This window comes from Halictus rubicundus, chromosome 2 (genome assembly GCF_050948215.1).
Source record: "Halictus rubicundus isolate RS-2024b chromosome 2, iyHalRubi1_principal, whole genome shotgun sequence".
Taxonomy (NCBI): Eukaryota; Metazoa; Arthropoda; class Insecta; order Hymenoptera; family Halictidae; genus Halictus; species Halictus rubicundus.
In genome coordinates this window covers 14,423,790-14,438,391 of record NC_135150.1, presented here as the reverse complement: position 1 = coordinate 14,438,391, position 14,602 = coordinate 14,423,790, and the positions used below count along the sequence as shown (strand labels likewise).

At 51.3% G+C, this 14,602-nt stretch overlaps 1 protein-coding gene across 1 annotated transcript in view; it reads left to right on the top strand.

Moving 5' to 3' along the window:
* The first annotated feature begins 3,868 nt into the window (after positions 1–3,868).
* The window catches only part of LOC143365386 (uncharacterized), a 41,882-nt gene continuing 31,148 nt past the window's right edge, over positions 3,869–14,602 (top strand). Inside the window, exon 1 of the mRNA XM_076805509.1 lies at positions 3,869–3,960. The gene's annotated coding sequence lies outside the window, so the exon portion shown is untranslated. The remainder of the gene's footprint in view (positions 3,961–14,602) is intronic.

The window sequence follows — 14,602 nt, the reverse complement described above, 5'->3', positions numbered from 1 at the left end:
CGACGCTTGTTCCCGGAGAACGCTTGCTAATAGCCGGTGTCTGGCCTGGGTTAGGTCGTTTCTCCCGAGCCGGAAAGCATCGTTGAGGCAAAGGCGAAGCGTGTCGGAAATTGCGAAACTCCGTGTTCCGAGCTAAAAATACGGAGTCATCGAATCCGCGTCGGGTTCGCGTAACGGTTGTCTCGATCGTCCCCGATGCGATCCACCGTGTTTCCGGGGTCACGCGAATCGTCGAACGTCCCGCCGCGGTGTCGCAGTTTTATGTGGGACGAACGTTTATTTCTCGCCGAACGTTGCGACTCGCGCAAGGCGCGGACACTTGCTACCAGACTTGGACGAAATTTCGTTGGAACGTCTCCAAAACGCCCACGTCCGCCTGAATTTCGCTGTATTTTCGGGTTAACTCGAACTGGATATGGCACGAATTACATTTCAATTTCGACAGAAATCGTCGAATCCGATCAAACAATTTCAGATTCGCGGAGGGGGATGGTTTCCGGCATGGTTTTTGGCCGCGGAATAGAAAATCAGTGGTTCGACGGAACGCGGCGGAAAATTTTCGAAAACGTCAAGGCCAGACCGTTGTTTATCGCTGGTCGTAGCAATTTGTCGTAGGTGTCTCGCAGCGATGGATGTCGCTCGACCTAGACCCCAGGACTGCCGAAGTCTGCTCGAAGGGTTGCCCGTTCCCATTTAAGGAAAGACGAATTCGTACGAGGTCAATCGATCGGCGAGCTCGAACCGTTGCTCCGCTTCACTTTGAATAGGTTTCCTGTATTTTTGTCCGCGCTTAGTTCTTGTCTTGGTATGCGGCCAAGACAAGCGTGACAGCTTCCCCCCACGACGCCAGACCCAAAGGCGGCTCTCCTTGTCCCGATCGTCGCTTCCGCGTGGCCGTCGATGTGGATGGTCGTCGGCTCCGCCGTGGATACCAGGTATCGGAACGACTTTAACGAGGAAAAAGACATCTCCTTCTATAGGGTGGCAGACGAGAAGCCACGTAAGGCGACGGCGAACAGCGAGCGCGCAGCCAGTAGGACTTGCCTATAAGGAGGCAAAGAGGATGGCAGACGCTCCGCTCGTCTAGACCCGGTCCGACTCGACTCGACTCGACTCGACCCGACCCGACTCGACTCGACGCGACCCGACCCGACTCGACACGACTCGACTCGACTCTCAACTCTCTCCAGTCACTCGATAAAAAACAGTCCGCCGCTTTCCTGGCCGTCCGATCCATTGGCGTACCACGCCGGGGATTTTTCTACGGCGCTGCCCCGGCATTTTCCACCCCGAACGATCGAACCACGTCAATGCGGACCCCTTGACTGTACTTGCTTTGTGATTTCAAGACTGCTCGATACCGCCGTTGCTATTTTTCTCCACATGCGCCCTCCATCGAGTCACAAATCGAATTAACATTTCACGCGGCTGTCTTTTTCAACTCTCCGTCGTCTCCGCTGCGGTCTCAACGTTTGCAAATCTGGCTTCGTCGTGGCCACTGATTCAGTGTTATTTTTAGTATTTTTATACCTTCTTTCGGCGATATTCAGTGTCGTTTTCGGAAGGCTTTATTTTTACTGACAATTTGGCTACGTTCAATTGAAATTATGTACTTTTTGGGGTTGGACTCTTGACGAACCTCTCAAATAGATTTTACTAAATATGCAAGTTATTCGCTTCTTTCGAAACGAAGCAGAATTCGTACCTTTCCAGTGTTATTTCTTAAGGATTGTCCATCATAGGACAGTTTTACATTGCGGCGACTCTACATTAAACATATCGCGACAGTATTACTAGCAATTTCTATTAGGTTCGACGAGAAGATCAACGCTGATCTCAAAGAACCAGGTTCAAGAATACAATAAAACTGGTAAGTGAAGATTCGAATGGTCTAACCATGGCCGTCATCAAATCGTCAAAAGCGTAATGAAGGAAACTGTACAAGGGCAACAATTCCTCTATCTTTGTTACCAAATATTGCAACGCCGTATGACTGAAAGCGACAATCGAGCCAACCAAAGTGGGGTGTAAACTTAAATTAGATAAAGATCGTCGAGGTTCAGCGAAAAAAATTTCACGGCTATCGAGGCTAACCTTCGGGGCCGCCCCACGCAATCGTCGGACTTCCTTAAGCGTGGTCAAAAGGAGAAACAGCGACGTCGAAGGAACCGTCAAAGGAGCAGGGAGTAAAATACGACTGACAAGGGACCAGACAATGTAAATTCGAGTCTTATTAAGCGTAACAGTTCACATGCGCGCATGGTTGAGGGGGAAGGGACGACGGCGTTAGGGAGCGACGGGGGTATTAGCGCGGGGTGGACAAAGAGGCAGAGCGCAACGGGAAGTATGATTTATGAAACCGCAGGACAATTACCAACGCGACGTGCGTGCGTTCAGCTAATCAGAAACGGGTTGACGCGATCGCAGCCTGCCAGATGGGAATCGAATTCGCAAGGCGCAGACGGCCAGGCCGGCCCACGCTGGTTGGCTGGTTGGCTGCGACATCCTTTTTCGGCGGACGCACGTAATCAGAACACGTGCGGCACGGTGGCGGCGGCGGCGGCGGGCGGTCAGGCTAGGCCAGGCTGGCCGTCATCGATGCAGGTGCAGCTGAACGGTGTACGTCGAACGGACGTGTACCGTGACCTCTCCGAAAGGCCACCCTGGTCGGTATCGCGCCAGGTGCAGTCGGTCCGGCTCGTCGCGCCGGTCTGGTTTCGGGCGTCGATCGTTTCCCAGCTCTCGACGCCAATGCAGAAATTACCCCCTGCGACCCCCTGGACCGTCTGAGCGGTGTCTAGCCAGCGCCCCCTACCTCGAACTACCGGAGCCTTCGCCCCCGCTGCGCCCTAGCTCGATCTCTCTCTCGTTCTCCTCCCTTCTGCGCATACCCTCCTTCTCCATCCACCATCGTTCTCTCCGTCTTCCTCGCGCCACCGTATCCGACTGCCCCACCCATCCTCCCTTGCCCGTCTCCGTTGCTCCTACCCCCGTCCCACGATCTCCGCCGACCTTCTCCCCGGCTGGCGGGGGTGCAGTCTAGCCAACCACTATAGTCCCCGCACCGCGGAACGTTATATTGTATAGCCGGCGACCGAGCGTATCGCGCTCTATAATACCCGGCGGACTGTACACGGCCAGCCGAAAACCCATCGACGAGACGTTGTTGTTGGGATCGAGGAGGAAAATTTTTGCCTTTCTCTCTGCCGCCGCCGCCGCCGCCGCCGCGTCTCTTCTCTACCACGCTTCCCGCGCGGCCCTCGACTTACGTCGGGGAAGGTGTCGAGGGCCGATTGACAGTCGCGTCGGCGGGACAAGGATCGACCGTCGATCCTCGATATCTACCGGCTCTCCAGAACCGACGGAGATATCGAAGCCTGTCTCGAGTAAATTCGCTGCGATCGGACCGTAACCGGGACCGCCGCGTCGCGCCGTGGCACGAACGATCGCGAAGTTGTTTGAATAATAGATGAAGAGCACAAGGGTTTTGTCCTATGACGAACCGGGACAAAATATGCGGCGTTTCGCAGGGAGAGGCTTGCCGACTCTCAATGGTTTTTCCGAAGTAGCATACTTCTCGACGGGTTCTGGAGGATCTTTCGCGGATACTTTGCACGTTGTAAGCGACGACGGCCGAAGTCGCGGCCGCAAGAAGATAACATCGTTGTCCGGGTTCCAAGCGACCGGGCGTAAATAATTCTTTCTTACCGATGCGTACGGATCGCGGATAGCGGAATTCCGAGGGGATCGAAGAACGCGCGCAAAAAGCTTCCCCCCCCCCAGCACTTTCTCGCAGACGGCCACCGTACGTCGCGTGACTCAAGGCGATTAGGTCTGGCTCGGGAGCGCAAGAGTTTAGTCTCGCTTTGATTGGGGTAGGTCCCAAACGTATAGTCGACGACGTAATAAGCGAGCCACGAGGACCTTCCGTACCGGCGCGGCGCGGCGCAGCGTGGCAAGGTCAGTGTTGGGGGACCTACGTTAATTATCGTCTTGCCGTTAAACCGTTCCGATAGATCTCCGGAGACCGACCCCCGGCGACCATCATAAAGCAACGAGAGCGGCGAGCAACGATGGAATCCCATCGGGATGATCGATACATTTTACGCCGGACCCGGGCGAAATGTATTGCCGTTCGGTATCGCCATGTCGCCGGCAAATATAATCATTGCTAAACACAGTCGTTTTAACGAAAACCAATATTGGTAAGGCACCGTTTGTCCAACCAATTCCGCACTCATCCGTTTAATTGGCTGGCTTTTCGTTTCGACCTTGGCTTCGCCGCAATTTCGGCCGATACTTACTCGGAGTCGGAATGTCATTTCGGAGTAGATCCGAGGAGGGAACGCGGACTGGACGTGTCGACGTGTGCGGCGATATTTATTTAAACGCGGACGGGCTCGCAGGAAAAACTCCGCGGTAATTACCATTCGCCGGAGTTTTCTGTATTCCGTTTGCGCCTTGTAAGCTCGAGGCAACAACGAACCGTGCTCCACGGATCCACGGAAAATCCCGGGGCTGAGCCGCGATCGCGACACGCTCATGTGAATACGAATTTAGGTGTCCGCCGGGTTTTGCCTGCCGGTCAGAAGTATTCAATCGTGAAACCGTGAGAGAGAAAGATCGCCGAAGATCGTGCCCGCCGAAGACGGTCGACAACGAGGCCGGGAGAACGCGCGTTTCAAGCCGATACAAATATGTATTCCACGGGAAGCGGGAACGAAGGGTGCTCGAAAAACTCTCCGCATGCGGCGCACCACCGCTCCGCGCGGCCACGGGAAAAAAGGCTACACAGTGCTTTTATTTCCTTTCTTGCGTCGAGCACACGTCGTCGGATTCTAGTTTCGAGCTTCCGTATTCCACGTCTGCGGGTAGTCGAGGGCCAGGGGTCGGGCCAGATGGTTGTCGTAGGTTAGTGATCGATAAAAACTTATTTTTCCCGTGCGCGATGCGGCGCGGAGTGGCGCGACGCGGCGGGACGTGGGATCGCGCGACGTTGCTAGTTCTATTGTGGTCTGCAGCTGTACATTTCGTCGCTTCGCACGAGTGGCGTTATCAAGGAAATCGTTTTGTTGCATTCGCTGCCGCGAAGGACCAATGGAGCGGAATGGAAAAAAGGGAGCGAGGAGACGCGCGCGACGGGCGACAGGGGTCGCGCTCGAACGAGTTATTGAAAAGCGTGGAAAAAAAGAAAGACAGGCCGGAGAGGGGGGAAGGGGCAAGATGGAACGCGTGCGAAACGCGGGCACGCAGGGTCGGCAGAAAGGGAGGGGGAACGAACACGGTTGACGCATTCGCGCGTGAAAAAGCGAGCGGAGAAAGCCGAAACATCGTGTCACTCGCTGCTTGTGTACAGGGAACTCCCGGCCGTCACGTGACCTAGCCCCGTTTCACATCACAGGGCCGCGGCCGGTGAGACCCGATGTTTTCGATTTTTCGTGTTCGCAAAATCCTCGTAGCTAGGTAGTAGTCGCGCGCGGCTGGCACGCTCGTATGATGTAACTCGCGCGTGCACCACGCGGCCTCCTCGAGCAGAAGCTCGGAACGAGAGTGAGTGTGCGAGCGAGCGACCAAATGGACGTGCACGCGCGAGCGCGCGCGCGCGCGCGGGCGCTCGAAAGCCGTTCACGCGCTCGCGTCTCCCGGACGTAGCGGAGCGAGCGAGCGAGCGAGCAAGCGAGCGTATGCACGCCGCGGACGAAAACACGCCGACGCCCGAAATAACCGGGTATGAGTCAACTGGAGAGTCTAAATAGGAGGTTCGCCGCATTTAGAGCTCGTGTCTGGATTATATACGGTCTACACGCGAAATAACCCAGAAAATACGCGGCTGTCGAAAGAGTTCGATCGTGCTCGCGGTATCCGTTGCGCGAGATTCCCGAAGACGCGAGGCTCGTTCGTCGACGATCTTGTCAACTCTCCTCCTCTTTCTCTCTCTCTCTCTTTCTCTCGCTGGTCACGAATTTTTCGGTTTCGCCGGCGTGGCATCGATCGTGGCCACGAGCGGGTGCCGCGGGCTGTCGAGCGGAAAGAGTTAACGGTAATGTTTTATTCATCCGTTAATCGACAATTAAGGTACACCTGGGCGGCACGTGGAAAGTGTAAAATCAAGTAGGTGCTCTTAAGCGCCCCGCGCCGATTTAATTTCTCATCGTCTTCGGTCGCTCGTTAAACGCGACCGCACGCTAAAACCGGTGGCTGGAGTGTTACTTGATTTTATAGAAAACCATAATAAATATGTACAAAGAGGTAGCTCGCGGCGACGGGAGGGGGCGAGGGCGGGTGTGGGCGGCGCGGGGCGGGAGACCCCGGGGGTTGCAAAGCGACGGAACAAAAGCTATCGTTCGCAGCGAGCGCTTGTAATTCAAATTTTCTCTTCCGGAGGCGCAAGATGTTTTCGTGCTCGCGGAACGAAACGGAGGCTCTCGTAATTAGCAGGTTCCGCCGGGCAGGAATCGTTTTTGAGCCGGGGCAAAGAGCGGAGGGGCTCTTTATTCATCGTTGCAAAACCGTTTGCACACGAAAGTGTTTCCACAAGTAGGTAACACCTCGCTTGCCGGCGGACAAGCAAAAAAAAAAAAAAAGAGTCGTTTCTACTAAATGTGGTGTGAAAGCGCGAGTCGCGAATATATATATACAAGGCGTCGGGAAGAGAAGAGGCTTTCCCACCCTGTACGGCGCGGCGGACGGTATTCACCGGACCGCGTGAAAAACCCCCATAGTGGCGAGGGGAGGCGAGGCGGAACGCGGTTACCGAAACACCGAAAATCGCCTCCGCTTAAGCGGGGTTGAATTATCAACCGGGCCGTGTCGACTGTATACGAATCCCGAACTCCTTCTTTCAACACCCTGTAGACGCGGCGACGAGACGCGACGGGTCGAAAATTTTTCAGGGACACGTTTTGATCCCGCCACTCGGGGATTAACCCACCGCCCTGGCGTACATACACGTTGAATATAAATATATACACGGCCGAAGAGAAACAGAGCGAGAGGGAAGAAAGAAAGAGAGAGAGGGAGAGAGAGAGAGAGAGACACGCGTAACCCTCGCGAGCTGACCGGCACGTGTCTCGACACGGCGGTTAGTTGAAAGCGCAAGATTGAAAGGCAGACAGGAAAGAGAGACGGAGAACAAGAGAATAAAGGGGTGAGTGGGATGGGTGATGAGGGTGACGAGGTGGTGGGGCACCGGAGGGGAAGGAACCCGGAGCGTGGGGGAGGGGGCTAGAATTATACGTGCCCCGAGGAAAACTCAATTCGCGGCCACTTTGACGCACCCTCCATCTGGGTGGATCGTCGGATACGCGCTGATACAAATCCACAAGGTATACTCCTTCTTCCTCCTTCCAACCTCGAGCATCCTGCTCCTTTCGTCTCTCTTTCGCTCCGGTTTTGCCCGCGTAGTCGTGGTAGTTCATCCTGCTCCGTAGCACGGTGTGGAGCAACACACCAGTCCACCACGTGCAGAGATGAACGCTCGTTCGGCGTACACATGCACACACACACACACAGCCAGAGACAGGGTCGCAGACACGTGCGTGGACCGGCAACAATTCCTAACCAAAAAGCCGGAGTCACCCTCGCCTCCCGCCCTCCTTGCCCCTCGCACGGGAGTGTCTGGCTGCGACCGTCATCGGCGTGGCATCGCGATGAGGGGAAGTAAGAGGGGAGAACCAGCCGGTACCTGGACGAGGGGCCGGGTCGGGGGGGAGATGGGAGGACGGCAGACCGACAGTGGCTCAGGGGGGAGGGTACGTACTCGTGACGTTGCGTCTAGACGCCCCCTCCACCTCAACCCGAAACGACGTCCACACAACGAGCGCGTCGAGGAACCTCTCGGCTTTCTCCGCCCCTCGTCTACGTAAATTGCCGAGTGCCGAGGATTGCGCGCGCGCTCGTTTCGCACGGCCGCCGCTAGATGTCGCCGCCGTTCCATTGGCCGCGGCCGGCCGAGCCGCGGGTTTTCGAATAGCGCGCGCTTTCCGCGATGTGCCGCGCGAAAAAACAGCGGAGCCGTTGACGCGCGCGGTTCTCTCGTTATTTGCGGATGGACCATCGCCGTGGAAGACCGTCCTCGATGTCACCTGCCTGCTTCCGGACGGAATGCGGCTCGACGGATCCAGTTCTCGTTGCTGAATCCATGGCGAGAGAGAAAGAGAGAGGGAGAGAGAGAGAGAGAGAGGAGCTGTGTGAGTTTGCTGCTGCTGCTGCACTCGAGTTTTCTGGAGGTTACTTTGTATACAATCTCTGTCGGCGGACGAGACGTGGTCGTCGCCGGCTGATATATTTATCGCGTTATCGCAACGGTCCCGCGGCTGATTCACGCTCACGCGTACCAGCAGCGTTTATCTTTTGGGGACCAAGGCGAAAGTGCACGGTCGGAGAGAGAGAGAGAGAGAGGTTAGGCGGGTTCCCAGACCGGCGCGTATCCTTAAGTACCGTGATCTTACGCATGCGTTTAAATTAGGAATGGCATTTAAGGCCATTCGTGAACTTTATTATCGTTTAATCGCGACGCCGTGCTCGCACATGCGAACACCGGCCTCGTGCGTATACATGCGTGCACCGTGCACGCTCAGAGGCGAACGAGAGAACGAACGAGCGAGCGAGCGAGCGAGCGAGCGCGAGCACGCACGCAGAAAGGGAGACACGAGAGTAGATGTGCATCGTTGAATTTTTATGGACTGAGGGGAGCGATGCGAGACAGACGTTTCGTGGCCTTGAAGATCCGCGGGCTGCGATAGGGGGCACAGTTCTTTTGTGGAAAATAATTTTAGTCGTTGAACCGACCTTTCCACCGGCTAATTAAATTTCTACGGATCGGCTAGCCCCGCTTCACGCGGCAAACAGAGGGCCGGACTTCTAAATACCTTTTAATAAGTTTAAGACTGAACTTCCCCGGTTGATGGGGGGTAGGGGAGGGAGCGAGAAAGGGGTTGGCAACGGGAACGGGACCCAGGGGCCACCATAGAACTACTTTGCGACTAAGCGAGCTCCTCTGTCGACGTAACTCAAAGCTAATAGCGTTCTGCTGACGACCGTTGTTATTTGTCTTCGTTGGGAAATTTCTTTGGAAAAGTTGCGCTTTATATCGTTCACCGGGAACAGTTTTCTCTCCCTCTTTCTCCCCCCCATCTCTCTCTCTCCCCCTCCGCGAGAAATGAAATTTAATATCTCTGCCAACCGCGGAGGGCGTTTCGAAACTGGATTGTAAATTGGAGCTATTGGAAGAGCTTATTAAAGCGGCAATTAATCAGTTTACCGCGCTCCTAGCGGAGAGACAGTCATAGGGTTAGCTTACAGTCGTGAATATCAATTTGTTCGCACGTTGCACGTTCTGTTGTCGGTTCAGCTGTAATTAGGGTCTATTAAATAACGCGATAGAGGCTTCGCCACTGGGTTAATGAATTAGAAGATCAGCCGGCGATCCGAAAAACGTGCCTTCAGCTAGTTAGCTTGCTGTTAGCATTAAACGACTGCAATTTTCATTTTTTCGGTGGACTTGCATTAGTCCACTGCATCACTATACGTTTCGAGCTAATTTTCATCCCATTTGCCTTCGTGTACTTACCCTTGAATAAGTAATAGAAATAAAATAGTATTATTGATTCTACATCAAGTTTCTCACTCTAACCCTTAATAGACAAGGTGAAATCTTAAAAAAGAACCTACCGTATTTTTAGCGGAAGTCATAATAGCTGTCTTCACACCCATGTTGCAAGTCTAAAGTAATTGCACTAAGGTGGACAACTATTATGGTGACAGCTAATTTTTTCCAAAAAACATATGGCAAATAATTAAATCAAACCTTGGGAACTAGTTGTACGAACTCTCCGAAGGGTCACAATATTAAAAACATAATATTAAAAATTGCCTAGAGAGCTAAACATAAAATTAAAAATAGCCAAGTTCCAGGCTATTTTTACCATAAATGTAAATAAATCGTTAGCGTTGATAGTTGTCTGGATAATTGGGCTTGACCCGAGATAGACACGGACGACAACCGTTATGGTTGTCGCAGGTTGCAGAAACAAGAGAATTCGAGGTCTCTGTTTCTACATTCCTCGGCTCACGTGTATGCGAATAAAGAGAGCACCGTTCGCCTTCTGTCGGCGACGATGGTAATAACAATTGAATCCGCGGCGAGCGGTAGCTGCACGTGTTTATGACGATCTCGGTCTGCGCTCGTAAAGAGTGGCTGGCCTCTAAAAGGCCGAGGCATCCGACCGACCCTTGCCTCGTACTCTTTGCTTTAATAAATAAGACGAGGTCGATTGCATTCGCTCCTCTGCTCCCTTCCCTTAATCTCATTTCGCGCGCTCTTCGGCTTCGGCTTCTTCGCACTTTTCTCCGAGATTTCCCTCGTATCTTGCGAAGTTACGCGGCTCGCTCGGAAAATCTGAGCCCTAGGATAGAGAAATCTGAGACGGAACTGAACAACTTATTTCGCGCCGGATCGTTCCCTAAATTATGCAGGTTCCCCGGTGCTCTTGCCGGACCTGTTACCTGCAGAGTTTCCTCTACTTCCGGGCTTAATTAAAAACAGTCCGGTCAGTACTGTTAATAGGGGCTGCAACATTCTTTCCAGTTGAAACACAATGTCTTCAGCAAAGGCAACTTCGTCTGCATGGTTTATACTTCGTACAATTATTCTTTTATACTCGAGGTAGCTATGCTTCGCATTTTTCTTTTGTGACCGCGTTCTACATGAAATACCTCTCACTAATTAATCCTTTACCGGCGAGAATCTTTTGTAGTGTATTTCACCGTAAGTCCGAAGGTGTCTATTTTCTATTGTGGAGCTGCGCGGAGCAGAGATTAAATAGAAATTTATTTCTACTCTCGATCACTTTCGTGGCAGCGCTACTGCTCTCTAATTAAAATATCACTGTACCTCGTCCTCCGTTATTCGGCGCGCGGAGAGTCCGAGTAAAAAACACGAATGAGGAAATCGAGCTTTATAAATCCGACTGGCCATGTAGGTGTAAACATCGGGAGAGACAATACGCAGGGGCAGGCACGTTCGGGTGCCGCGAAACGGGCGCGCTAGCGTTCGCTCGCATATTTTTACGTGGCCGACGTGCAGCTGCACCGCCGCCGCGAAATATATGCGTGACCTTTAAATAGTTTCCCTCGTGCTTGCTGCAGGAGCCCGCATTTCGAGCGAGTTCGCTTGCGTAAGTTCTGTTTTGCGATCAACGCCGCTCTCGCGCCGCCTACCCTTTTGGAGAACGCTGCTCCTTTTCCCATCTTTCGCGAAATCCGGTTGGCCCCGGTGTCCTCTTCCATCGATTGTCCAGCATTCCCGGTCAACGAAGGACCTCGCGACGCCTCGTCAACATTCTCGCTTGTTCTCTTACGGACGACGTCTACGTAGCCCCTGTATCTTCCTACCGATTCAGGCAATTTCTATTTTGCATATACAGTGACTCCCACTAATATTCGGACGCTCTTAAAAATCTTATAACTTTGTCAATATTGGACGATACCACTTGAATTTTTTTGAGAAGTTATAACAATTGGTTCGCCACGAAAAAAAGGTTTGGTTAAAATTGCAATTGGTAGAGATTGTAGAGAAAGTACTAAAAGTTGTATCGTGCAACTTGTTTATGCGGGCTTACATTAGAAATTTGAAAAGTACGTTTTGTACATCTGTATCAATTATACATATTCTGAATATTTCATCTAAAGCGGTCAACGTTGCAATGAGCTACCAACGTTTAACGATGAAAGCTTAAGGGTGAAAGTCGCAGAATTTCTGAAACAGCTGTAGCTCATTGCAACGTTGACCGATTTTGATGCAGTTCTCAGAATACGTATAATTCATACAGATCTAGAAATCGTACTTTCTAAATTTTCAATGTAAGTCCACGTAAAAAAGTTGCAAAATACAACTTCTGGTATTTTCTCTGCAATTTCGACCAATTGCAATTTTTGTAAAAAATTCTTTTCACTGTATGTAGCAAACCAATTGTGCTAACTTCTTAAAAAAATCCAAGTCGTATGGTCCATTATTAACAAAGTTATGCGATTTTTGAAAGCGTCCGAATATGAGTAAATCCGCAGTTTAATTATTATTGTCCAAGCTTTCCTTTACCAGAAAAACGAATTCGAAGGTTCCTCGAGCACGCTTGCCATTAAATAGAAATCGCGTCTGGCGCGTCTGATCATGAGCAGCCGATTCTACTTCATGTAGAATACGTGTACATGAGGACTTGACAAGATTCCAAAATCGATTTTCTCGAAAACGATGTCTTGAACGCATTTTTTTTTTCTACATCTCCGTTTTCTTTCTGTAGAAAAAGCTATTTATATTCATATCTGTATGATAATCTTTATTTATTCAGCCTGATTGCTAGGAATCTGGGTTTCACAATAGACTAAACTTAACCTAGGCATTCTACACATTCACCCGTTCCCATTCATTCTTCCTTTTTCCCCATTTGTTCTATTCCTAATTATCTTACCCATTCACTGCACATTTTACTATTCATTGGTTTTTCCCTTTTTTCTCTCTTTCCTTTTCTGTTGCAGCCTTGCCAGGTAATTTATAACCTTTTCGTCCTGCTTTCCACTCAGTACTTCCTCTATATTAACACCGCTGTCGGCTTGTTTATAAGCCATCATTAAATGCTTTATAGTCCGGAAAATATTGGGATTATTCACATCGGTTAAAAGTATGCAAAAACTCTTGCGTCGATCTCGTATCGACAGAAAACTAACTGGAACCGGAATATTGTATCGAATCAGACTGAACATAATATAATATATGTACCATTACTGTTACATATGAAACGAAAGCGATTTAGTTAGAAGTCTAAAGGCTCGGGGGATGCAACAAACGCTGTCACGGCTTCCAGACTGTTTATTGGCCGCAGTTGATTGGACAGTGAAATACAACAATCTCGGGATCAGGCTTAACAGAATCGGCAGTGTAAAGTCAGCTTTGCCTGAGCTGTTATCCGAAGGTCTTGGAAATCATCCGGATTTTTACGCATTTTCTAGTGTCTAATAGTTTTTGTTAAAGTAAAACGTTAGGCCTTTTACCGTACCCTGTGGAAAACCCCACATCCTATGGTTATTGGGAAATACCTGATTCCCCGTTATTTTATTGAAGGTCGTCCTCACTTTAGGTATGAATGTACGCATCGCCGCCCTCGCGTTTGGGCATTAGTTCTAACTGTGCGCCCGTCTTGTAGACACCTCCGACAACGGCTTCTTCCGTTTAAATATATTTCTTCCACCGTCTTCCCGTATAATTATTTCCACATAACCCCTCAACAGTTTTGAACAAAATTCCTTAACCGATCTATCGAAAAGTAGAGACGGTCCAAGTTAGGATACTTGTGGATCTAGGAAACCGGTTTCCTGAGTGGGGCCGTTGACACTGTTTTGAAAATGTTTTTTTGCAATCAGTTACATAACGTTCCACTCAACCATAACGTTAAGATTCTTAATTCCTTTTCTGCTCGAGAATATGAACACGTGTTCGATTTATGGAGGTATTTGCTTAAGTGGTCCCCGTGTAGGGAATACTCCCCCACGATTGGATCCCCAACACCGGGCAAGTTCGGATTGATTCGGTTGTCGGAGAGAAATTTCGTTGGGAACGACGTCGGACGCTTTCGCGTGGATTTTTGCGTGCCGGTTCGTCGTCGGTGTGACGTCCGCCGGTGTCGGAGGAGAAGAATGCAGGACGCGGAGAAATCCAGGGAAGATTCCAGCGGGTAAGGAGAACGAGGACGGCGAGGGCCAGAAAGAAAAACAGACGGTGCGCGAAACGGAGAGAGGGAAAGAGAAACCGTCTCGACGAGTTTCCTCGAGTTGTCGACACGCCGCGCCGGGATACTCGGCTCGGCCCCGGCCCGGCCCGCCGCGGCATGGTGGGGTTGTTTTGATGATTTCGCGTAAACATATTGCGAAGGAATCCGACGCTTTAAGGGGTGACGAGCGGTTACGGGAAACGCGAAACCGTCCCGGGAAGGTGGGGTGAGGAGTGGGGAGGAGGACAACACACCGAACCAACGTGTTCGGATGTGGGGCCGAGAGACGAGGAGGAACGGGTGCGAAGGAGGGAGCCATCAAGCTCGTCCTTTTTTGATTAATTTTACTCGCCGACCGACAGCCACGTTTCTAAAATTGTCCCCATTCTTAGCTTTCTGTGTATGCGGCACACGCGTCCCCGCTAGCCTGGCTGCGTCTCGCGGCCTCCCGAATGGACGGAGAAAACAACGTTTTGATTTAATGCGAATCTCGGCCCGTCGGGAGTCCGATGTTTGCTCGACGCCGAAAATGGGGGGCTGCCTCGCTCGCTATGTCTATGCGCTCCCCCTCCTCGCAGACGAACGGAATTGCGAGTGGATTCACGATAAATACTGTTGATCGGGACGGGGCATTGATTCGATGAAATCTTTTCGAGTTGAGGGAAATATTTCGGCTTTCACGGGGAAGTGGTCGTAATTCTTGACGTGGGTAGTTCGAACATGCGTCTTTTTTTACTGTGAAATATTCTGTACTCTGATCAAATTTATTATTGATGCTCCGGGATCTAATTCGACAGCAAATTCTTCATTCTTCAAAGGTATTCTTCGAAAGTAACAAG